At 68.5% G+C, this 23,432-nt stretch overlaps 1 long non-coding RNA gene, 15 other non-coding genes and 1 pseudogene across 16 annotated transcripts; all 17 read left to right on the top strand.

Moving 5' to 3' along the window:
* Positions 1-530: 530 nt before the first annotated feature.
* On the top strand, positions 531-649 carry LOC128772540 (5S ribosomal RNA). The gene has a single exon (XR_008416724.1). It is a non-coding gene; the product is annotated as a 5S ribosomal RNA (ribosomal RNA).
* A 1,137-nt stretch (positions 650-1,786) lies between these two features.
* On the top strand, positions 1,787-1,905 carry LOC128772617 (5S ribosomal RNA). The gene has a single exon (XR_008416790.1). It is a non-coding gene; the product is annotated as a 5S ribosomal RNA (ribosomal RNA).
* Positions 1,906-3,051: 1,146 nt separating this feature from the next.
* On the top strand, positions 3,052-3,170 carry LOC128772633 (5S ribosomal RNA). The gene has a single exon (XR_008416802.1). It is a non-coding gene; the product is annotated as a 5S ribosomal RNA (ribosomal RNA).
* Positions 3,171-4,316: 1,146 nt separating this feature from the next.
* Positions 4,317-4,435, top strand: LOC128772632 (5S ribosomal RNA). The gene has a single exon (XR_008416801.1). It is a non-coding gene; the product is annotated as a 5S ribosomal RNA (ribosomal RNA).
* A 1,140-nt stretch (positions 4,436-5,575) lies between these two features.
* On the top strand, positions 5,576-5,694 carry LOC128772616 (5S ribosomal RNA). Its single transcript, XR_008416789.1, has one exon. It is a non-coding gene; the product is annotated as a 5S ribosomal RNA (ribosomal RNA).
* A 1,136-nt stretch (positions 5,695-6,830) lies between these two features.
* Positions 6,831-6,949, top strand: LOC128772627 (5S ribosomal RNA). The gene has a single exon (XR_008416800.1). It is a non-coding gene; the product is annotated as a 5S ribosomal RNA (ribosomal RNA).
* A 1,139-nt stretch (positions 6,950-8,088) lies between these two features.
* Positions 8,089-8,207, top strand: LOC128772614 (5S ribosomal RNA). Its single transcript, XR_008416787.1, has one exon. It is a non-coding gene; the product is annotated as a 5S ribosomal RNA (ribosomal RNA).
* Positions 8,208-9,346: 1,139 nt separating this feature from the next.
* On the top strand, positions 9,347-9,465 carry LOC128772615 (5S ribosomal RNA). The gene has a single exon (XR_008416788.1). It is a non-coding gene; the product is annotated as a 5S ribosomal RNA (ribosomal RNA).
* A 1,138-nt stretch (positions 9,466-10,603) lies between these two features.
* LOC128772613 (5S ribosomal RNA) lies at positions 10,604-10,722 on the top strand. The gene has a single exon (XR_008416786.1). It is a non-coding gene; the product is annotated as a 5S ribosomal RNA (ribosomal RNA).
* Positions 10,723-11,872: 1,150 nt separating this feature from the next.
* Positions 11,873-11,991, top strand: LOC128772534 (5S ribosomal RNA). The gene has a single exon (XR_008416723.1). It is a non-coding gene; the product is annotated as a 5S ribosomal RNA (ribosomal RNA).
* Positions 11,992-13,124: 1,133 nt separating this feature from the next.
* On the top strand, positions 13,125-13,243 carry LOC128772628 (5S ribosomal RNA; annotated as a pseudogene).
* A 1,111-nt stretch (positions 13,244-14,354) lies between these two features.
* On the top strand, positions 14,355-14,473 carry LOC128772622 (5S ribosomal RNA). Its single transcript, XR_008416794.1, has one exon. It is a non-coding gene; the product is annotated as a 5S ribosomal RNA (ribosomal RNA).
* Positions 14,474-15,576: 1,103 nt separating this feature from the next.
* LOC128772612 (5S ribosomal RNA) lies at positions 15,577-15,695 on the top strand. The gene has a single exon (XR_008416784.1). It is a non-coding gene; the product is annotated as a 5S ribosomal RNA (ribosomal RNA).
* Positions 15,696-16,817: 1,122 nt separating this feature from the next.
* Positions 16,818-16,936, top strand: LOC128772624 (5S ribosomal RNA). The gene has a single exon (XR_008416797.1). It is a non-coding gene; the product is annotated as a 5S ribosomal RNA (ribosomal RNA).
* Positions 16,937-18,031: 1,095 nt separating this feature from the next.
* LOC128772623 (5S ribosomal RNA) lies at positions 18,032-18,150 on the top strand. Its single transcript, XR_008416795.1, has one exon. It is a non-coding gene; the product is annotated as a 5S ribosomal RNA (ribosomal RNA).
* Positions 18,151-19,245: 1,095 nt separating this feature from the next.
* Positions 19,246-19,364, top strand: LOC128772621 (5S ribosomal RNA). Its single transcript, XR_008416793.1, has one exon. It is a non-coding gene; the product is annotated as a 5S ribosomal RNA (ribosomal RNA).
* A 3,354-nt stretch (positions 19,365-22,718) lies between these two features.
* LOC128779087 (uncharacterized) lies at positions 22,719-23,395 on the top strand. The gene is made up of 2 exons (XR_008425011.1): positions 22,719-22,899; positions 23,143-23,395. It is a non-coding gene; the product is annotated as an uncharacterized LOC128779087 (long non-coding RNA).
* Positions 23,396-23,432: the final 37 nt, after the last annotated feature.

Here is a 23,432-nt window from a genome sequence, read left to right as displayed (position 1 = left end):
CTAGGGCAGCGGGCTCGGGCTGGTGATGTTCACTGGGGGCGCTGGGGCCTCCCGGGTGGATTTGCATCAGGTGGGGCAGACGGGACGGGAAGGCCGGGTGGCTGGCTGCGCTCGCCCTGGGGCTGGGGAGGAGGCGCGGACACCCCGGCGGGGCGGGCCCCGGAAGGCACGGCCGGCCGGATGCCCCACGCTCGCTTCCACCCTCTTGCCAGTGAGTAGCCCGACCTAGTGCGGTGAGGTGCGGTGCGGTGCCGTGCCGGATGGAAGCGGAGGCGGGCGTGGGGCCAAGCCGGGAGCGGCCTGCAAGAGTCCCGGGATCGGAGAACGCCGGGGCTTGCGCCACAGCGCCTTGCCAGGGTCCTCTTGCGCGGCCTCCGCCACCCGCCCGGGGCCCGCGGCGGAGGGCGGCGGCAGGCAGGCAGGCAGGCAGGCAGGCAGACAGACAGGTGCGTGCACGGGTGAAGCGCGGCACCCGCTGGGCCTGGGACGCGTGCAGCAGGCTCTTGAGGCGCCCAGCGGCAGCCGCCGGCGTCTACGGCCATACCACCCTGAACGCGCCCGATCTCGTCTGATCTCGGAAGCTAAGCAGGGTCGGGCCTGGTTAGTACTTGGATGGGAGACCGCCTGGGAATACCGGGTGCTGTAGGCTTTTTTGCTTTTGGCCTTTGGCCTTTGGCCTTTGGCCTCCTTGACCTCTCCTTTGGCGCCCGCCGCGCCTCCCCCCTCCCTCCCTGGGTCCCTCTCTCCCCAGGGAGCGCGGCTGCTGGGGCCAAACACATCCCAGCCACTGATCCCTCCGCCCCTCCCGGGCCACCAAAGCGGCCTGGCCTGGCCCGGCCCCTCCCCGCCCGGCCCCGCCCCCCCGAGCCCGCAAACCCCACGGCACTTCACGAGGGGCCCGCTCCCCGCTCCCCGCTCCCCGCACCCGGCCAGATCCCACTGCACCGGCTGGAAGCCACGCCCCAGCTTTGCACCTTGCCTGACACACCACCCACACCGGCACCCGCACGGAGGGTGGGGGGTGGGGGGGGGGGCGTGCGGTGAGGGCGGGACCGGGGCCTGGCGCCTGGGGACTGGAGGGTGGGGGCTGGGTGGGTGGATACCAGAACCCAGGAGCGGGCGGGAGGGCAGGCGGGCGGGTGGGGCAGCGAGACCCCACACTCCGACTCTGCCACACGCCTGGGCTCCCTGGGTCCTGGACCTCTCCCCTCCCTTGAGCCCCCATCCCCGGGCAGGGCCCAGGCAATTCGCGAGGCCCAGCTAGGGCAGCGGGCTCGGGCTGGTGATGTTCACTGGGGGCGCTGGGGCCTCCCGGGTGGGTTTGCATCAGGTGGGGCAGACGGGACGGGAAGGCCGGGTGGCTGGCTGCGCTCGCCCTGGGGCTGGGGAGGAGGCGCGGACACCCCGGCGGGGCGGGCCCCGGAAGGCACGGCCGGCCGGATGCCCCACGCTCGCTTCCACCCTCTTGCCAGTGAGTAGCCCGACCTAGTGCGGTGAGGTGCGGTGCGGTGCCGTGCCGGATGGAAGCGGAGGCGGGCGTGGGGCCAAGCCGGGAGCGGCCTGCAAGAGTCCCGGGATCGGAGAACGCCGGGGCTTGCGCCACAGCGCCTTGCCAGGGTCCTCTTGCGCGGCCTCCGCCACCCGCCCGGGGCCCGCGGCGGAGGGCGGCGGCAGGCAGGCAGGCAGGCAGGCAGACAGACAGGTGCGTGCACGGGTGAAGCGCGGCACCCGCTGGGCCTGGGACGCGTGCAGCAGGCTCTTGAGGCGCCCAGCGGCAGCCGCCGGCGTCTACGGCCAGACCACCCTGAACGCGCCCGATCTCGTCTGATCTCGGAAGCTAAGCAGGGTCGGGCCTGGTTAGTACTTGGATGGGAGACCGCCTGGGAATACCGGGTGCTGTAGGCTTTTTTGCTTTTGGCCTTTGGCCTTTGGCCTTTGGCCTTTGGCCTCCTTGACCTCTCCTTTGGCGCCCGCCGCGCCTCCCCCCTCCCTCCCTGGGTCCCTCTCTCCCCAGGGAGCGCGGCTGCTGGGGCCAAACACATCCCAGCCACTGATCCCTCCGCCCCTCCCGGGCCACCAAAGCGGCCTGGCCTGGCCCGGCCCCTCCCCGCCCGGCCCCGCCCCCCGAGCCCGCACACCCCACGGCACTTCACGAGGGGCCCGCTCCCCGCTCCCCGCTCCCCGCACCCGGCCAGATCCCACTGCACCGGCTGGAAGCCACGCCCCAGCTTTGCACCTTGCCTGACACACCACCCACACCGGCACCCGCACGGAGGGTGGGGGGTGGGGGGGGGGCGTGCGGTGAGGGCGGGACCGGGGCCTGGCGCCTGGGGACTGGAGGGTGGGGGCTGGGTGGGTGGATACCAGAACCCAGGAGCGGGCGGGAGGGCAGGCGGGCGGGTGGGGCAGCGAGACCCCACACTCCGACTCCGCCACACGCCTGGGCTCCCTGGGTCCTGGACCTCTCCCCTCCCTCGAGCCCCCATCCCCGGGCAGGGCCCAGGCAATTCGCGAGGCCCAGCTAGGGCAGCGGGCTCGGGCTGGTGATGTTCACTGGGGGCGCTGGGGCCTCCGGGGTGGGTTTGCATCAGGTGGGGCAGACGGGACGGGAAGGCCGGGTGGCTGGCTGCGCTCGCCCCGGGGCTGGGGAGGAGGCGCGGACACCCCGGCGGGGCGGGCCCCGGAAGGCACGGCCGGCCGGATGCCCCACGCTCGCTTCCACCCTCTTGCCAGTGAGTAGCCCGACCTAGTGCGGTGAGGTGCGGTGCGGTGCCGTGCCGGATGGAAGCGGAGGCGGGCGTGGGGCCAAGCCGGGAGCGGCCTGCAAGAGTCCCGGGATCGGAGAACGCCGGGGCTTGCGCCACAGCGCCTTGCCAGGGTCCTCTTGCGCGGCCTCCGCCACCCGCCCGGGGCCCGCGGCGGAGGGCGGCGGCAGGCAGGCAGGCAGGCAGGCAGGCAGACAGACAGGTGCGTGCACGGGTGAAGCGCGGCACCCGCTGGGCCTGGGACGCGTGCAGCAGGCTCTTGAGGCGCCCAGCGGCAGCCGCCGGCGTCTACGGCCATACCACCCTGAACGCGCCCGATCTCGTCTGATCTCGGAAGCTAAGCAGGGTCGGGCCTGGTTAGTACTTGGATGGGAGACCGCCTGGGAATACCGGGTGCTGTAGGCTTTTTTGCTTTTGGCCTTTGGCCTTTGGCCTTTGGCCTCCTTGACCTCTCCTTTGGCGCCCGCCGCGCCTCCCCCCTCCCTCCCTGGGTCCCTCTCTCCCCAGGGAGCGCGGCTGCTGGGGCCAAACACATCCCAGCCACTGATCCCTCCGCCCCTCCCGGGCCACCAAAGCGGCCTGGCCTGGCCCGGCCCCTCCCCGCCCGGCCCCGCCCCCCGAGCCCGCACACCCCACGGCACTTCACGAGGGGCCCGCTCCCCGCTCCCCGCTCCCCGCACCCGGCCAGATCCCACTGCACCGGCTGGAAGCCACGCCCCAGCTTTGCACCTTGCCTGACACACCATCCACACCGGCACCCGCACGGAGGGTGGGGGTTGGGGGGGGGGGGGCGTGCGGTGAGGGCGGGACCGGGGCCTGGCGCCTGGGGACTGGAGGGTGGGGGCTGGGTGGGTGGATACCAGAACCCAGGAGCGGGCGGGAGGGCAGGCGGGCGGGTGGGGCAGCGAGACCCCACACTCCGACTCCGCCACACGCCTGGGCTCCCTGGGTCCTGGACCTCTCCCCTCCCTCGAGCCCCCATCCCCGGGCAGGGCCCAGGCAATTCGCGAGGCCCAGCTAGGGCAGCGGGCTCGGGCTGGTGATGTTCACTGGGGGCGCTTGGGCCTCCGGGGTGGGTTTGCATCAGGTGGGGCAGACGGGACGGGAAGGCCGGGTGTCTGGCTGCGCTCGCCCTGGGGCTGGGGAGGAGGCGCAGACACCCCGGCGGGGCGGGCCCCGGAAGGCACGGCCGGCCGGATGCCCCACGCTCGCTTCCACCCTCTTGCCAGTGAGTAGCCCGACCTAGTGCGGTGAGGTGCGGTGCGGTGCCGTGCCGGATGGAAGCGGAGGCGGGCGTGGGGCCAAGCCGGGAGCGGCCTGCAAGAGTCCCGGGATCGGAGAACGCCGGGGCTTGCGCCACAGCGCCTTGCCAGGGTCCTCTTGCGCGGCCTCCGCCACCCGCCCGGGGCCCGCGGCGGAGGGCGGCGGCAGGCAGGCAGGCAGGCAGGCAGGCAGGCAGACAGACAGGTGCGTGCACGGGTGAAGCGCGGCACCCGCTGGGCCTGGGACGCGTGCAGCAGGCTCTTGAGGCGCCCAGCGGCAGCCGCCGGCGTCTACGGCCATACCACCCTGAACGCGCCCGATCTCGTCTGATCTCGGAAGCTAAGCAGGGTCGGGCCTGGTTAGTACTTGGATGGGAGACCGCCTGGGAATACCGGGTGCTGTAGGCTTTTTTGCTTTTGGCCTTTGGCCTTTGGCCTTTGGCCTCCTTGACCTCTCCTTTGGCGCCCGCCGCGCCTCCCCCCTCCCTCCCTGGGTCCCTCTCTCCCCAGGGAGCGCGGCTGCTGGGGCCAAACACATCCCAGCCACTGATCCCTCCGCCCCTCCCGGGCCACCAAAGCGGCCTGGCCTGGCCCGGCCCCTCCCCGCCCGGCCCCGCCCCCCCGAGCCCGCACACCCCACGGCACTTCACGAGGGGCCCGCTCCCCGCTCCCCGCTCCCCGCACCCGGCCAGATCCCACTGCACCGGCTGGAAGCCACGCCCCAGCTTTGCACCTTGCCTGACACACCACCCACACCGGCACCCGCACGGAGGGTGGGGGGTGGGGGGGGGGCGTGCGGTGAGGGCGGGACCGGGGCCTGGCGCCTGGGGACTGGAGGGTGGGGGCTGGGTGGGTGGATACCAGAACCCAGGAGCGGGCGGGCGGGCAGGCGGGCGGGTGGGGCAGCGAGACCCCACACTCCGACTCCGCCACACGCCTGGGCTCCCTGGGTCCTGGACCTCTCCCCTCCCTTGAGCCCCCATCCCCGGGCAGGGCCCAGGCAATTCGCGAGGCCCAGCTAGGGCAGCGGGCTCGGGCTGGTGATGTTCACTGGGGGCGCTGGGGCCTCCCGGGTGGGTTTGCATCAGGTGGGGCAGACGGGACGGGAAGGCCGGGTGGCTGGCTGCGCTCGCCCTGGGGCTGGGGAGGAGGCGCGGACACCCCGGCGGGGCGGGCCCCGGAAGGCACGGCCGGCCGGATGCCCCACGCTCGCTTCCACCCTCTTGCCAGTGAGTAGCCCGACCTAGTGCGGTGAGGTGCGGTGCGGTGCCGTGCCGGATGGAAGCGGAGGCGGGCGTGGGGCCAAGCCGGGAGCGGCCTGCAAGAGTCCCGGGATCGGAGAACGCCGGGGCTTGCGCCACAGCGCCTTGCCAGGGTCCTCTTGCGCGGCCTCCGCCACCCGCCCGGGGCCCGCGGCGGAGGGCGGCGGCAGGCAGGCAGGCAGGCAGGCAGGCAGACAGACAGGTGCGTGCACGGGTGAAGCGCGGCACCCGCTGGGCCTGGGACGCGTGCAGCAGGCTCTTGAGGCGCCCAGCGGCAGCCGCCGGCGTCTACGGCCAGACCACCCTGAACGCGCCCGATCTCGTCTGATCTCGGAAGCTAAGCAGGGTCGGGCCTGGTTAGTACTTGGATGGGAGACCGCCTGGGAATACCGGGTGCTGTAGGCTTTTTTGCTTTTGGCCTTTGGCCTTTGGCCTTTGGCCTCCTTGACCTCTCCTTTGGCGCCCGCCGCGCCTCCCCCCTCCCTCCCTGGGTCCCTCTCTCCCCAGGGAGCGCGGCTGCTGGGGCCAAACACATCCCAGCCACTGATCCCTCCGCCCCTCCCGGGCCACCAAAGCGGCCTGGCCTGGCCCGGCCCCTCCCCGCCCGGCCCCGCCCCCCGAGCCCGCACACCCCACGGCACTTCACGAGGGGCCCGCTCCCCGCTCCCCGCTCCCCGCACCCGGCCAGATCCCACTGCACCGGCTGGAAGCCACGCCCCAGCTTTGCACCTTGCCTGACACACCACCCACACCGGCACCCGCACGGAGGGTGGGGGGTGGGGGGGGGGGCGTGCGGTGAGGGCGGGACCGGGGCCTGGCGCCTGGGGACTGGAGGGTGGGGGCTGGGTGGGTGGATACCAGAACCCAGGAGCGGGCGGGAGGGCAGGCGGGCGGGTGGGGCAGCGAGACCCCACACTCCGACTCCGCCACACGCCTGGGCTCCCTGGGTCCTGGACCTCTCCCCTCCCTCGAGCCCCCATCCCCGGGCAGGGCCCAGGCAATTCGCGAGGCCCAGCTAGGGCAGCGGGCTCGGGCTGGTGATGTTCACTGGGGGCGCTGGGGCCTCCGGGGTGGGTTTGCATCAGGTGGGGCAGACGGGACGGGAAGGCCGGGTGTCTGGCTGCGCTCGCCCTGGGGCTGGGGAGGAGGCGCGGACACCCCGGCGGGGCGGGCCCCGGAAGGCACGGCCGGCCGGATGCCCCACGCTCGCTTCCACCCTCTTGCCAGTGAGTAGCCCGACCTAGTGCGGTGAGGTGCGGTGCGGTGCCGTGCCGGATGGAAGCGGAGGCGGGCGTGGGGCCAAGCCGGGAGCGGCCTGCAAGAGTCCCGTGATCGGAGAACGCCGGGGCTTGCGCCACAGCGCCTTGCCAGGGTCCTCTTGCGCGGCCTCCGCCACCCGCCCGGGGCCCGCGGCGGAGGGCGGCGGCAGGCAGGCAGGCAGGCAGGCAGGCAGACAGGTGCGTGCACGGGTGAAGCGCGGCACCCGCTGGGCCTGGGACGCGTGCAGCAGGCTCTTGAGGCGCCCAGCGGCAGCCGCCGGCGTCTACGGCCATACCACCCTGAACGCGCCCGATCTCGTCTGATCTCGGAAGCTAAGCAGGGTCGGGCCTGGTTAGTACTTGGATGGGAGACCGCCTGGGAATACCGGGTGCTGTAGGCTTTTTTGCTTTTGGCCTTTGGCCTTTGGCCTTTGGCCTCCTTGACCTCTCCTTTGGCGCCCGCCGCGCCTCCCCCCTCCCTCCCTGGGTCCCTCTCTCCCCAGGGAGCGCGGCTGCTGGGGCCAAACACATCCCAGCCACTGATCCCTCCGCCCCTCCCGGGCCACCAAAGCGGCCTGGCCTGGCCCGGCCCCTCCCCGCCCGGCCCCGCCCCCCGAGCCCGCACACCCCACGGCACTTCACGAGGGGCCCGCTCCCCGCTCCCCGCTCCCCGCACCCGGCCAGATCCCACTGCACCGGCTGGAAGCCACGCCCCAGCTTTGCACCTTGCCTGACACACCACCCACACCGGCACCCGCACGGAGGGTGGGGGGTGGGGGGGGGGCGTGCGGTGAGGGCGGGACCGGGGCCTGGCGCCTGGGGACTGGAGGGTGGGGGCTGGGTGGGTGGATACCAGAACCCAGGAGCGGGCGGGAGGGCAGGCGGGCGGGTGGGGCAGCGAGACCCCACACTCCGACTCCGCCACACGCCTGGGCTCCCTGGGTCCTGGACCTCTCCCCTCCCTCGAGCCCCCATCCCCGGGCAGGGCCCAGGCAATTCGCGAGGCCCAGCTAGGGCAGCGGGCTCGGGCTGGTGATGTTCACTGGGGGCGCTGGGGCCTCCGGGGTGGGTTTGCATCAGGTGGGGCAGACGGGACGGGAAGGCCGGGTGTCTGGCTGCGCTCGCCCTGGGGCTGGGGAGGAGGCGCGGACACCCCGGCGGGGCGGGCCCCGGAAGGCACGGCCGGCCGGATGCCCCACGCTCGCTTCCACCCTCTTGCCAGTGAGTAGCCCGACCTAGTGCGGTGAGGTGCGGTGCGGTGCCGTGCCGGATGGAAGCGGAGGCGGGCGTGGGGCCAAGCCGGGAGCGGCCTGCAAGAGTCCCGGGATCGGAGAACGCCGGGGCTTGCGCCACAGCGCCTTGCCAGGGTCCTCTTGCGCGGCCTCCGCCACCCGCCCGGGGCCCGCGGCGGAGGGCGGCGGCAGGCAGGCAGGCAGGCAGGCAGGCAGACAGACAGGTGCGTGCACGGGTGAAGCGCGGCACCCGCTGGGCCTGGGACGCGTGCAGCAGGCTCTTGAGGCGCCCAGCGGCAGCCGCCGGCGTCTACGGCCAGACCACCCTGAACGCGCCCGATCTCGTCTGATCTCGGAAGCTAAGCAGGGTCGGGCCTGGTTAGTACTTGGATGGGAGACCGCCTGGGAATACCGGGTGCTGTAGGCTTTTTTGCTTTTGGCCTTTGGCCTTTGGCCTTTGGCCTCCTTGACCTCTCCTTTGGCGCCCGCCGCGCCTCCCCCCTCCCTCCCTGGGTCCCTCTCTCCCCAGGGAGCGCGGCTGCTGGGGCCAAACACATCCCAGCCACTGATCCCTCCGCCCCTCCCGGGCCACCAAAGCGGCCTGGCCTGGCCCGGCCCCTCCCCGCCCGGCCCCGCCCCCCGAGCCCGCACACCCCACGGCACTTCACGAGGGGCCCGCTCCCCGCTCCCCGCTCCCCGCACCCGGCCAGATCCCACTGCACCGGCTGGAAGCCACGCCCCAGCTTTGCACCTTGCCTGACACACCACCCACACCGGCACCCGCACGGAGGGTGGGGGGTGGGGGGGGGGCGTGCGGTGAGGGCGGGACCGGGGCCTGGCGCCTGGGGACTGGAGGGTGGGGGCTGGGTGGGTGGATACCAGAACCCAGGAGCGGGCGGGCGGGCAGGCGGGCGGGTGGGGCAGCGAGACCCCACACTCCGACTCCGCCACACGCCTGGGCTCCCTGGGTCCTGGACCTCTCCCCTCCCTTGAGCCCCCATCCCCGGGCAGGGCCCAGGCAATTCGCGAGGCCCAGCTAGGGCAGCGGGCTCGGGCTGGTGATGTTCACTGGGGGCGCTGGGGCCTCCCGGGTGGATTTGCATCAGGTGGGGCAGACGGGACGGGAAGGCCGGGTGGCTGGCTGCGCTCGCCCTGGGGCTGGGGAGGAGGCGCGGACACCCCGGCGGGGCGGGCCCCGGAAGGCACGGCCGGCCGGATGCCCCACGCTCGCTTCCACCCTCTTGCCAGTGAGTAGCCCGACCTAGTGCGGTGAGGTGCGGTGCGGTGCCGTGCCGGATGGAAGCGGAGGCGGGCGTGGGGCCAAGCCGGGAGCGGCCTGCAAGAGTCCCGGGATCGGAGAACGCCGGGGCTTGCGCCACAGCGCCTTGCCAGGGTCCTCTTGCGCGGCCTCCGCCACCCGCCCGGGGCCCGCGGCGGAGGGCGGCGGCAGGCAGGCAGGCAGGCAGGCAGGCAGACAGACAGGTGCGTGCACGGGTGAAGCGCGGCACCCGCTGGGCCTGGGACGCGTGCAGCAGGCTCTTGAGGCGCCCAGCGGCAGCCGCCGGCGTCTACGGCCATACCACCCTGAACGCGCCCGATCTCGTCTGATCTCGGAAGCTAAGCAGGGTCGGGCCTGGTTAGTACTTGGATGGGAGACCGCCTGGGAATACCGGGTGCTGTAGGCTTTTTTGCTTTTGGCCTTTGGCCTTTGGCCTTTGGCCTCCTTGACCTCTCCTTTGGCGCCCGCCGCGCCTCCCCCCTCCCTCCCTGGGTCCCTCTCTCCCCAGGGAGCGCGGCTGCTGGGGCCAAACACATCCCAGCCACTGATCCCTCCGCCCCTCCCGGGCCACCAAAGCGGCCTGGCCTGGCCCGGCCCCTCCCCGCCCGGCCCCGCCCCCCCGAGCCCGCAAACCCCACGGCACTTCACGAGGGGCCCGCTCCCCGCTCCCCGCTCCCCGCACCCGGCCAGATCCCACTGCACCGGCTGGAAGCCACGCCCCAGCTTTGCACCTTGCCTGACACACCACCCACACCGGCACCCGCACGGAGGGTGGGGGGTGGGGGGGGGGGGCGTGCGGTGAGGGCGGGACCCGGGCCTGGCGCCTGGGGACTGGAGGGTGGGGGCTGGGTGGGTGGATACCAGAACCCAGGAGCGGGCGGGAGGGCAGGCGGGCGGGTGGGGCAGCGAGACCCCACACTCCGACTCTGCCACACGCCTGGGCTCCCTGGGTCCTGGACCTCTCCCCTCCCTTGAGCCCCCATCCCCGGGCAGGGCCCAGGCAATTCGCGAGGCCCAGCTAGGGCAGCGGGCTCGGGCTGGTGATGTTCACTGGGGGCGCTGGGGCCTCCCGGGTGGGTTTGCATCAGGTGGGGCAGACGGGACGGGAAGGCCGGGTGGCTGGCTGCGCTCGCCCTGGGGCTGGGGAGGAGGCGCGGACACCCCGGCGGGGCGGGCCCCGGAAGGCACGGCCGGCCGGATGCCCCACGCTCGCTTCCACCCTCTTGCCAGTGAGTAGCCCGACCTAGTGCGGTGAGGTGCGGTGCGGTGCCGTGCCGGATGGAAGCGGAGGCGGGCGTGGGGCCAAGCCGGGAGCGGCCTGCAAGAGTCCCGGGATCGGAGAACGCCGGGGCTTGCGCCACAGCGCCTTGCCAGGGTCCTCTTGCGCGGCCTCCGCCACCCGCCCGGGGCCCGCGGCGGAGGGCGGCGGCAGGCAGGCAGGCAGGCAGGCAGACAGACAGGTGCGTGCACGGGTGAAGCGCGGCACCCGCTGGGCCTGGGACGCGTGCAGCAGGCTCTTGAGGCGCCCAGCGGCAGCCGCCGGCGTCTACGGCCAGACCACCCTGAACGCGCCCGATCTCGTCTGATCTCGGAAGCTAAGCAGGGTCGGGCCTGGTTAGTACTTGGATGGGAGACCGCCTGGGAATACCGGGTGCTGTAGGCTTTTTTGCTTTTGGCCTTTGGCCTTTGGCCTTTGGCCTTTGGCCTCCTTGACCTCTCCTTTGGCGCCCGCCGCGCCTCCCCCCTCCCTCCCTGGGTCCCTCTCTCCCCAGGGAGCGCGGCTGCTGGGGCCAAACACATCCCAGCCACTGATCCCTCCGCCCCTCCCGGGCCACCAAAGCGGCCTGGCCTGGCCCGGCCCCTCCCCGCCCGGCCCCGCCCCCCGAGCCCGCACACCCCACGGCACTTCACGAGGGGCCCGCTCCCCGCTCCCCGCTCCCCGCACCCGGCCAGATCCCACTGCACCGGCTGGAAGCCACGCCCCAGCTTTGCACCTTGCCTGACACACCACCCACACCGGCACCCGCACGGAGGGTGGGGGGTGGGGGGGGGGCGTGCGGTGAGGGCGGGACCGGGGCCTGGCGCCTGGGGACTGGAGGGTGGGGGCTGGGTGGGTGGATACCAGAACCCAGGAGCGGGCGGGAGGGCAGGCGGGCGGGTGGGGCAGCGAGACCCCACACTCCGACTCCGCCACACGCCTGGGCTCCCTGGGTCCTGGACCTCTCCCCTCCCTCGAGCCCCCATCCCCGGGCAGGGCCCAGGCAATTCGCGAGGCCCAGCTAGGGCAGCGGGCTCGGGCTGGTGATGTTCACTGGGGGCGCTGGGGCCTCCGGGGTGGGTTTGCATCAGGTGGGGCAGACGGGACGGGAAGGCCGGGTGGCTGGCTGCGCTCGCCCTGGGGCTGGGGAGGAGGCGCGGACACCCCGGCGGGGCGGGCCCCGGAAGGCACGGCCGGCCGGATGCCCCACGCTCGCTTCCACCCTCTTGCCAGTGAGTAGCCCGACCTAGTGCGGTGAGGTGCGGTGCGGTGCCGTGCCGGATGGAAGCGGAGGCGGGCGTGGGGCCAAGCCGGGAGCGGCCTGCAAGAGTCCCGGGATCGGAGAACGCCGGGGCTTGCGCCACAGCGCCTTGCCAGGGTCCTCTTGCGCGGCCTCCGCCACCCGCCCGGGGCCCGCGGCGGAGGGCGGCGGCAGGCAGGCAGGCAGGCAGGCAGGCAGGCAGACAGACAGGTGCGTGCACGGGTGAAGCGCGGCACCCGCTGGGCCTGGGACGCGTGCAGCAGGCTCTTGAGGCGCCCAGCGGCAGCCGCCGGCGTCTACGGCCATACCACCCTGAACGCGCCCGATCTCGTCTGATCTCGGAAGCTAAGCAGGGTCGGGCCTGGTTAGTACTTGGATGGGAGACCGCCTGGGAATACCGGGTGCTGTAGGCTTTTTTGCTTTTGGCCTTTGGCCTTTGGCCTTTGGCCTCCTTGACCTCTCCTTTGGCGCCCGCCGCGCCTCCCCCCTCCCTCCCTGGGTCCCTCTCTCCCCAGGGAGCGCGGCTGCTGGGGCCAAACACATCCCAGCCACTGATCCCTCCGCCCCTCCCGGGCCACCAAAGCGACCTGGCCTGGCCCGGCCCCTCCCCGCCCGGCCCCGCCCCCCGAGCCCGCACACCCCACGGCACTTCACGAGGGGCCCGCTCCCCGCTCCCCGCTCCCCGCACCCGGCCAGATCCCACTGCACCGGCTGGAAGCCACGCCCCAGCTTTGCACCTTGCCTGACACACCACCCACACCGGCACCCGCACGGAGGGTGGGGGGTGGGGGGGGGGGCGTGCGGTGAGGGCGGGACCGGGGCCTGGCGCCTGGGGACTGGAGGGTGGGGGCTGGGTGGGTGGATCCCAGAACCCAGGAGCGGGTGGGCGGGTGGGCGGGCGTGGCAGCTAGACCCCACACTCGGACTCCGCCACACGCCTGGGCTCCCTGGGTCCTGGACCTCTCCCCTCCCTCGAGCCCCCATCCCGGGGCAGGGCCCAGGCAATTCGCGAGGCCCAGCTAGGGCAGCGGGCTCGGGCTGGTGATGTTCACTGGGGGCGCTGGGGCCTCCGGGTTGGGTTTGCATCAGGTGGGGCAGACGGGACGGGAAGGCCGGGTGGCTGGCTGCGCTTGCCCTGGGGCTGGGGAGGAGGCGCGGACACCCCGGCGGGGGCGGGCCCCGGAAGGCACGGCCGGCCGGATGCCCCACGCTCGCTTCCACCCTCTTGCCAGTGAGTAGCCCGACCTAGTGCGGTGAGGTGCGGTGCGGTGCCGTGCCGGATGGAGGCGGAGGCGGGCGTGGGGCCTAGCCGGGAGCGGCCTGCAAGAGTCCCGGGATCGGAGAACGCCGGGGCTTGCGCCACAGCGCCTTGCCAGGGTCCTCTTGCGCGGCCTCCGCCACCCGCCCGGGGCCCGCGGCGGAGGGCGGCGGCAGGCAGGCAGGCAGGCAGGCACACAGACAGGTGCGTGCACGGGTGAAGCGCGGCACTCGCTGGGCCTGGGACGCGTGGAGCACGCGCTTGAGGCGCCCAGCCGAAGCCGCCGGCGTCTAAGGCCATACCACCCTGAACGCGCCCGATCTCGTCTGATCTCGGAAGCTAAACAGGGTCGGGCCTGGTTAGTACTTGGATGGGAGACCGCTTGGGAATACAGGGTTCTGTAGGCTTTTTTGCTTTTGGCCTTTGGCCTCCTTGACCTCTCCTTTGGCGCCCGCCGCCCCTCCCCCCTCCCTCCCTGGGTCCCTCTCTCCCCAGGGAGCGCGGCTGCTGGGGCCAAACATAGCCCAGCCACTGATCCCTCCGCCCCTCCCGGGCCACCAAAGCGGCCTGGCCTGGCCCGGCCCCTCCCCGCCCGGCCCCGCCCCCCGAGCCCGCACACCCCACGGCACTTCACGAGGGGCACGCTCCCCGCTCCCCGCACCCGGCCAGATCCCACTGCACCGGCTGGAAGCCACGCCCCACCTTTGCACCTTGCCTGACACACCACCCACACCGGCACCCGCACGGAGGGTGGGGGGTGGGGGCGGGGGCGTGCGGTGAGGGCGGGACCGGGGCCTGGCGCCTGGGGACTGGAGGGTGGGGGCTGGGTGGGTGGATCCCAGAACCCAGGAGCGGGTGGGCGGGTGGGCGGGCGGGGCAGCGAGACCCCACACTCCGACTCCGCCTCACGCCTGGGCTCCCTGGGTCCTGGACCTCTCCCCTCCCTCGAGCCCCCATCCCGGGGCAGGGCCCAGGCAATTCGCGAGGCCCAGCTAGGGCAGCGGGCTCGGGCTGGTGATGTTCACTGGGGGCGCTGGGGCCTCCGGGGTGGGTTTGCATCAGGTGGGGCAGACGGGACGGGAAGGCCGGGTGGCTGGCTGCGCTCGCCCTGGGGCTGGGGAGGAGGCGCGGACACCCCGGCGGGGCGGGCCCCGGAAGGCACGGCCGGCCGGATGCCCCACGCTCGCTTCCACCCTCTTGCCAGTGAGTAGCCCGTCCTAGTGCGGTGAGGTGCGGTGCGGTGCCGTGCCGGATGGAAGCGGAGGCGGGCGTGGGGCCTAGCCGGGAGCGGCCTGCAAGAGTCCCGGGATCGGAGAACGCCGGGGCTTGCGCCACAGCGCCTTGCCAGGGTCCTCTTGCGCGGCCTTCGCCACCCGCCCGGGGCCCGCGGCGGAGGGCGGCGGCAGGCAGGCAGGCAGGCAGGCACACAGACAGGTGCGTGCACGGGTGAAGCGCGGCACTCGCTGGGCCTGGGATGCGTGGAGCACGCTCTTGAGGCGCCCAGCGGAAGCCGCCGGCGTCTACGGCCATACCACCCTGAACGCGCCCGATCTCGTCTGATCTCGGAAGCTAAACAGGGTCGGGCCTGGTTAGTACTTGGATGGGAGACCGCTTGGGAATACCGGGTTCTGTAGGCTTTTTTGCTTTTGGCCTTTGGCCTCCTTGACCTCTCCTTTGGCGCCCGCCGCCCCTCCCCCCTCCCTCCCTGGGTCCCTCTCTCCCCAGGGAGCGCGGCTGCTGGGGCCAAACATAGCCCAGCCACTGATCCCTCCTCCCCTCCCGGGCCACCAAAGCGGCCTGGCCTGGCCCGGCCCGGCCCGGCCCCTCCCCGCCCGGCCCCGCCCCCCGAGCCCGCACACCCCACGGCACTTCACGAGGGGCACGCTCCCCGCTCCCCGCACCCGGCCAGATCCCACTGCACCGGCTGGAAGCCACGCCCCACCTTTGCACCTTGCCTGACACACCACCCACACCGGCACCGCGTGGAGGGTGGGGGTGGGGGGGCGTGCGGTGAGGGCGGGACCGGGGCCTGGCTCCTGGGGACTGGAGGGTGGGGGCTGGGTGGGTGGATCCCAGAACCCAGGAGCGGGCGTGGCAGCGAGACCCCACACTCCGACTCCGCCACACGCCTGGGCTCCCTGGGTCCTGGACCTCTCCCCTCCCTCGAGCCCCCATCCCGGGGCAGGGCCCAGGCAATTCGCGAGGCCCAGCTAGGGCAGCGGGCTCGGGCTGGTGATGTTCACTGGGGGCGCTGGGGCCTCCGGGGTGGGTTTGCATCAGGTGGGGCAGACGGGACGGGAAGGCCGGGTGGCTGGCTGCGCTCGCCCTGGGGCTGGGGAGGAGGCGCGGACACCCCGGCGGGGCGGGCCCCGGAAGGCACGGCCGGCCGGATGCCCCACGCTCGCTTCCACCCTCTTGCCAGTGAGTAACCCGACCTAGTGCGGTGAGGTGCGGTGCGGTGCCGTGCCGGATGGAAGCGGAGGCGGGCGTGGGGCCTAGCCGGGAGCGACCTGCAAGAGTCCCGGGATCGGAGAACGCCGGGGCTTGCGCCACAGCGCCTTGCCAGGGTCCTCTTGCGCGGCCTCCGCCACCCGCCCGGGGCCCGCGGCGGAGGGCGGCGGCAGGCAGGCAGGCAGGCAGGCAGGCAGACAGACAGGTGCGTGCACGGGTGAAGCGCGGCACTCGCTGGGCCTGGGACGCGTGCAGCAGGCTCTTGAGGCGCCCAGCGGCAGCCGCCGGCGTCTACGGCCATACCACCCTGAACGCGCCCGATCTCGTCTGATCTCGGAAGCTAAGCAGGGTCGGGCCTGGTGAGTACTTGGATGGGAGACCGCCTGGGAATACCGGGTGCTGTAGGCCTTTTTGCTTTTGGCCTTTGGCCTCCTTGACCTCTCCTTTGGTGCTCGCCGCCCCTCCCCCCTCCCTCCCTGGGTCCCTCTCTCCCCAGGGAGCGCGGCTGCTGGGGCCAAACACATCCCAGCCACTGATCCCTCCGCCCCTCCCGGGCCACCAAAGCGGCCTGGCCTGCCTCGGCCCGGCCCGGCCCCTCCCCGCCCGGCCCCGCCCCCCGAGCCCGCACAACCCACGGCACTTCACGAGGGGCACGCTCCCCGCTCCCCGCACCCGGCCAGATCCCACTGCACCGGCTGGAAGCCACGCCCCACCTTTGCACCTTGCCTGACACACCACCCACACCGGCACCCGCACGGAGGGTGGGGGGTGGGGGCGGGGGCGTGCGGTGAGGGCGGGACCGGGGCCTGGCGCCTGGGGACTGGAGGGTGGGGGCTGGGTGGGTGGATCCCAGAACCCAGGAGCGGGTGGGCGGGTGGGCGGGCGGGGCAGCGAGACCCCACACTCCGACTCCGCCTCACGCCTGGGCTCCCTGGGTCCTGGACCTCTCCCCTCCCTCGAGCCCCCATCCCGGGGCAGGGCCCAGGCAATTCGCGAGGCCCAGCTAGGGCAGCGGGCTCGGGCTGGTGATGTTCACTGGGGGCGCTGGGGCCTCCGGGGTGGGTTTGCATCAGGTGGGGCAGACGGGACGGGAAGGCCGGGTGGCTGGCTGCGCTCGCCCTGGGGCTCGGGAGGAGGCGCGGACACCCCGGCGGGGGCGGGCCCCGGAAGGCACGGCCGGCCGGATGCCCCACGCTCGCTTCCACCCTCTTGCCAGTGAGTAGCCCGACCTAGTGCGGTGAGGTGTCGTGCGGTGCCGTGCCGGATGGAAGCGGAGGCGGGCGTGGGGCCTAGCCGGGAGCGGCCTGCAAGAGTCCCGGGATCGGAGAACGCCGGGGCTTGCGCCACAGCGCCTTGCCAGGGTCCTCTTGCGCGGCCTCCGCCACCCGCCCGGGGCCCGCGGCGGAGGGCGGCGGCAGGCAGGCAGGCAGGCAGGCACACAGACAGGTGCGTGCACGGGTGAAGCGCGGCACTCGCTGGGCCTGGGACGCGTGGAGCAGGCTCTTGAGGCGCCCAGCGGAAGCCGCCGGCGTCTATGGCCATACCACCCTGAACGCGCCCGATCTCGTCTGATCTCGGAAGCTAAACAGGGTCGGGCCTGGTTAGTACTTGGATGGGAGACCGCTTGGGAATACCGGGTTCTGTAGGCTTTTTTGCTTTTGGCCTTTGGCCTCCTTGACCTCTCCTTTGGCGCCCGCCGCCCCTCCCCCCTCCCTCCCTGGGTCCCTCTCTCCCCAGGGAGCGCGGCTGCTGGGGCCAAACATAGCCGAGCCACTGATCCCTCCGCCCCTCCCGGGCCACCAAAGCGGCCTGGCCTGGCCCGGCCCGGCCCGGCCCCTCCTCGCCCGGCCCCGCCCCCCGAGCCCGCACACCCCACGGCACTTCACGAGGGGCACGCTCCCCGCACCCGGCCAGATCCCACTGCACCGGCTGGAAGCCACGCCCCACCTTTGCACCTTGCCTGACACACCACCCACACCGGCACCCGCACGGAGGGTTGGGGTGGGGGGGGCGTGCAGTGAGGGCGGGACCGGGGTCTGGCGCCTGAGGACTGGAGGGTGGGGGCTGGGTGGGTGGGTCCCAGAACCCAGGAGCGGGCGTGGCAGCGAGACCCCACACTCCGACTCCGCCACACGCCTGGGCTCCCTGGGTCCTGGACCTCTCCCCTCCCTCGAGCCCCCATCCCCGGGCAGTGCCCAGGCAATTCGCGAGGCCCAGCTAGGGCAGCGGGCTCGGGCTGGTGATGTTCACTGGGGGCGCTGGGGCCTCCGGGGTGGGTTTGCATCAGGTGGGGCAGACGGGACGGGAAGGCCGGGTGGCTGGCTGCGCTCGCCCTGGGGCTGGGGAGGAGGCGCGGGCACCCCGGCGGGGGCGGGCCCCGGAAGGCACGGCCGGCCGGATGCCCCACGCTCGCTTCCACCCTCTTGCCAGTGAGTAGCCCGACCTAGTGCGGTGAGGTGTGGTGCGGTGCCGTGCCGGATGGAAGCGGAGGCGGGCGTGGGGCCTAGCCGGGAGCGGCCTGCAAGAGTCCCGGGATCGGAGAACGCCGGGGCTTGCGCCACAGCGCCTTGCCAGGGTCCTCTTGCGCGGCCTCCGCCACCCGCCCGGGGCCCGCGGCGGAGGGCGGCGGCAGGCAGGCAGGCAGGCAGGCACACAGACAGGTGCGTGCACGGGTGAAGCGCGGCACTCGCTGGGCCTGGGACGCGTGGAGCAGGCTCTTGAGGCGCCCAGCGGAAGCCGCCGGCGTCTATGGCCATACCACCCTGAACGCGCCCGATCTCGTCTGATCTCGGAAGCTAAACAGGGTCGGGCCTGGTTAGTACTTGGATGGGAGACCGCTTGGGAATACCGGGTTCTGTAGGCTTTTTTGCTTTTGGCCTTTGGCCTCCTTGACCTCTCCTTTGGCGCCCGCCGCCCCTCCCCCCTCCCTCCCTGGGGTCCCTCTCTCCCCAGGGAGCGCGGCTGCTGGGGCCAAACATAGCCGAGCCACTGATCCCTCCGCCCCTCCCGGGCCACCAAAGCGGCCTGGCCTGGCCCGGCCCGGCCCGGCCCCTCCTCGCCCGGCCCCGCCCCCCGAGCCCGCACACCCCACGGCACTTCACGAGGGGCACGCTCCCCGCACCCGGCCAGATCCCACTGCACCGGCTGGAAGCCACGCCCCACCTTTGCACCTTGCCTGACACACCACCCACACCGGCACCCGCACGGAGGGTTGGGGTGGGGGGGCGTGCAGTGAGGGCGGGACCGGGGTCTGGCGCCTGAGGACTGGAGGGTGGGGGCTGGGTGGGTGGGTCCCAGAACCCAGGAGCGGGCGTGGCAGCGAGACCCCACACTCCGACTCCGCCACACGCCTGGGCTCCCTGGGTCCTGGACCTCTCCCCTCCCTCGAGCCCCCATCCCCGGGCAGTGCCCAGGCAATTCGCGAGGCCCAGCTAGGGCAGCGGGCTCGGGCTGGTGATGTTCACTGGGGGCGCTGGGGCCTCCGGGGTGGGTTTGCATCAGGTGGGGCAGACGGGACGGGAAGGCCGGGTGGCTGGCTGCGCTCGCCCTGGGGCTGGGGAGGAGGCGCGGGCACCCCGGCGGGGGCGGGCCCCGGAAGGCACGGCCGGCCGGATGCCCCACGCTCGCTTCCACCCTCTTGCCAGTGAGTAGCCCGACCTAGTGCGGTGAGGTGTGGTGCGGTGCCGTGCCGGATGGAAGCGGAGGCGGGCGTGGGGCCTAGCCGGGAGCGGCCTGCAAGAGTCCCGGGATCGGAGAACGCCGGGGCTTGCGCCACAGCGCCTTGCCAGGGTCCTCTTGCGCGGCCTCCGCCACCCGCCCGGGGCCCGCGGCGGAGGGCGGCGGCAGGCAGGCAGGCAGGCAGGCACACAGACAGGTGCGTGCACGGGTGAAGCGCGGCACTCGCTGGGCCTGGGACGCGTGGAGCAGGCTCTTGAGGCGCCCAGCGGAAGCCGCCGGCGTCTACGGCCATACCACCCTGAACGCGCCCGATCTCGTCTGATCTCGGAAGCTAAACAGGGTCGGGCCTGGTTAGTACTTGGATGGGAGACCGCTTGGGAATACCGGGTTCTGTAGGCTTTTTTGCTTTTGGCCTTTGGCCTCCTTGACCTCTCCTTTGGCGCCCTCCGCCCCTCCCCCCTCCTTCCCTATGTCCCTCTCTCCCCAGGGAGGGTGGCTCCTGGGGCCCAACACACCCCGCCTCTGTCCCTCAGCTCCTCCTGGGCCAGCAATTGGCCTGGCCTAGCCTGTTTCAGCCCTCCCAGGTCTGGGGTGTACATCCCACCGCAAGTCACAAGGGGCATGTCCCGTCTCCCTGCTACCCCCACCAGGTCAAATCCCTCTCTACTGGCTGGACACCACTCCCTAGCTTTTCACTTTCCCTGAGACACCAACCAGAGGCTCATTGAGGAGCAGTGTGGGCAGGACTGGGGCCTAGGTAATGGGGGTCGGATGTTGGAGGGTTGGGCTGGGGTGCATTTATACAAGGACCCAGGAGGGGTAGGAGGCGCAGGGAGATCTCAAATGTGGACTATGCCCCAGGCCTGGGCTCCCTGGGTCCTCTACCTCTTGTCTCCCTCTCAGCCGTCATCCCAGAGCCCCTGGAAATTCACAAGGCCCATATAGGGCATTGGTCTTGGGCTCGGGGCTCTGGTTTGATTTTGAGCCAGGTGGGGCAGACAGGAGAGAATGGCCAGTTTTTGGTTTGCGCTAGCCCTCTTGGTGGGGAGGAGGGACTGAGAATCTGCTGGGCTGGAAGGCAAGGCTGGCCTTATGCCCCTTCTAGCAGCTACCTGGTTCCCAATTAGCAGCCTTCTTTTTTTTTTATGGGTTTGACAGGGGTGGGTTTCCTTCCTGGGTCAGCCAGTAAGATATGTACTTTTCAGACCAGTGATAGAGTGTAAAGTTTCCACTTGTAATGGTTTGTTGAAACTATCGATTATTGGACTAAGTGAATTATGTCAGTCAGAATTGTACAAGTACCATGTAATATTGTAATCATTTACAGGTTAGAAGTAAAGAATCACCGGAAAGAAGAGAGAGAGCGAGATCAAGAGGAAGAGACAAAGTGAGAGAGTGAGAGTGAGTAGAGTATCAAGGAACAGACCCTACTATGATAATAGTTTGATAGTACTAGAGGGAAGGTGGTTGCTGGGGTAGTTTTCGCAACACGTGAAGGAGATTGAAATGTGTACCTGCCAAAATGCACACTGGGTAATATTTGGACCCTGAAACTACTTAACTCTTTGTATTAAGCTTTTGAAATCAAAGAGACAACAATAAATGCAATATGAAAAACAAACAAAATGAAATGAGTACCTGTCCAATCCTTTAGTAGGTGAATTACATGAGATTGCAGTTATGGCACCCTTGCCAGGCCTGCTGTGGGTTCTGAACTACGTTGGGGGGGGCACATGGGTGGCTCAGTGAGTTGAGTGTCCGACTTGGGCTCAGATCATGATCTCGCTGTCTGTGAGTTCGAGCCCTTTGTCGGGCCTTGTGCTGATAGCTCAGAGCCGGTGTCTCCCTCTCTCTCTGCCCCTTCCCTACTCATGCTGTGTCTTTCTCTGTCTCTCAAAGATGAATGAACATGAAAAACAATTATAATAAAAGAACTACCTTAGAAGAAGTTACAATGTCCTCTAAGTCACATTGCATAGAGACTCTTCTCTTTCCCGTGCAGAAATAGTTAGCAGTAGTTGTGCAGGTATTGAAGAAGAATAGGATGACAATGTCTTACAGATAGACAAAGGCAGGTTAACAATGGAAGGTTAGTGGGAAATACTCAGTGCATGCCATCCTGGGCCTGTAGTTTTGACGCTCGTGACGCAAGTCAAATAACAGGTTCATTTTGTGTGAATTCCTTTAAAGGCCACCCATCCTTCCTCTGTGTCCAGCACTATATCTTCGTTAGTGACCGGGACAAAATGTGATCTGTGCCCATGTGGAGATCACTGCCAATGAGGAAGACAGAGGCGAAAAGGGGGTCCATGTGGTTAGTAGGGATGGGAGACAACAGCATGGGTCATTTAGAGCAGAGACCTGCACTTCAAAGGAAACTTTCCTCCGAAAGGAAAACTTGGCATGAAGGTCTTGGAAAGGAATGAATTAGAGCTTTTGGAAAAGTGTGTTTTTATATTGAACAAAAGATGTGTTATAATCTCACCTGTGTATTTATTCCTAGAACGTAGGTTTAAACTGGAGGGGACCGGGTATCTACCTGGCAATTTGTCTCACCAAATTATAGCATTGTGGCAGAAATCTTCTAGGCCTCTTTAGTTTTTCCAAGGACTTCTCTATTCCTGTGACAATCAAGTCATTCTCTTTGGAAACCTCCATTGGGTCATCTTCCTTATTGACTTTCCTTAGATTTTGAAGCAGCTTAACCAAACCAGGTTACATTTGCCAGTAGCTTTCTGTGTTCTTTGGATAGACAAAATAAGGATAATGAAGGAAATAAGAATCCTGGCATTCAAGGGCGATCACAACCTACACTATTTTTCTACATTAGGCATTATTTTCAGAGAGTGGAATCACAATGTGAGTTTGGCTTTTTTGTTGGGCAAACTGTTTTGTTTCTGTTTTTATTCTTATTTTCATTTCAACTGGGTAAACCCTACTTCGTATCTTTAAATATCTATTGACATTGGTTTTCAATTTTTTGTTACCCTACTCCTCATAGGGAAAAATCTTCACCTGCTGCCAGTGCCGTTAATAGTACACAGAAATGGGAACAACAAGTAGCCATAGAAGGAGGAGTGCTTGCTGACGTTGCTTCTTTAAAAACTCATAACAGGATGGCTGCACCAGTTTGTATTGTGACCGGCAGCGCAAGAGTGTTCCCCTTTCTCCAAATCTCACCGACAATGGTTCTTTCCTGTGTGGTTCATTTTAGCCATGCTAGCAGGTGTGAGGTGGTCTCTCATCATGGTTTTGCTTTGCATTCCTTAATGCACAGTGATGTTGAGCATCTTAGGTCTGTTAGCCATCTGGAAGTCTTCTTTGGGAAAGTGTCTATTCATGTCTTCTGCCCATTTCATAACTGGGCTGTTTGGTTTTGGGTGCTGAGTTTGATAAGTCGTTTCTAGATTTTGATCCTAACCCTTTATCAGATATGTGTCTTGCAAATATCTTCTCCCATGCTGTGGGCTGCTTTTAGTTTTGTTCATTGTTTCCTTCACTGTGCAGAAGGTTTTGTCTTGATGAGAATATTACTCAGCCATCAAAAAGCATGGAGTCTTGCCATTTGCAACGATGTGGATGGAACTAGAATGTATTGTGCTAAGCTAAATGAGTCCATCTGAGAAAGACAAATATACAATTTCACTAGTATGTGGAATTTAACACATGAGAAGGTGAGGAAAAGAAGAGAGGTAGACTTAAAAAAATTTTTTTTAATGTTTATTTCTGAGACAGAGAGAGAGAGAGAGAGAGAGAGAGCATGAGCGGGGGAGGGGCAGAGAGAGAGGGAGACACAGAATCCGAAGCAGGCTCCAGGCTCTGAGCTGTCAGCACAGAGCCTGACGCGGGGCTCAAACTCACAGATTGAGATCATGACCTGAGCCAAAGTCAGACACTCAACCGACTGAGCCACCCAGGTGGACCTAGAAAAGAGGTAGACTTTTTTTTTTTTTTTTTAATTTTTTTTAACGTTTTTATTTATTTTTGAGACAGAGAGAGACAGAGCATGAACGGGGGAGGGACAGAGAGAGAGGGAGACACAGAATCAGAAGCAGGCTCCAGGTTCTGAGCCATCAACCCAGAGCCCGACGCGGGGCTCGAACTCACGGACCGTGAGATCATGACCTGAGCTGAAGTCGGACGCTCAACCGACTGAGCCACCCAGGCGCCCCAAGAGGTAGACTTTTAATGCTAAAGAACAAACTGAGAGTTGATGGAGGGGTGTGGGTGAGAGATGGGCTAGATGGGTGGTGGGTACTAAGGAGGGCACTTGTGATGAGCACTGGGTGTCGTACGTAAGTGATGAATCACTGAATTCGACTTCTGAAACCTATATGTTAACTAACTAAAATTTAAATTAAAATAAGAAACAGAAATCTAAACAGCCCACTCCCTCGGTCATGGTCCATTAAATGGTTTTGACAACAGTGTGTGACATTCTCTCTGACACCATCATTCTAATTGCTG

This window comes from Panthera pardus, unplaced genomic scaffold (genome assembly GCF_024362965.1).
Source record: "Panthera pardus isolate Hobbes unplaced genomic scaffold, ASM2436296v1 HiC_scaffold_22, whole genome shotgun sequence".
Lineage (NCBI taxonomy): Eukaryota > Metazoa > Chordata > Mammalia > Carnivora > Felidae > Panthera > Panthera pardus.
The sequence above is the reverse complement of the archived record's forward strand: the minus strand, read 5'-3'. Positions and strand labels throughout refer to the sequence as shown.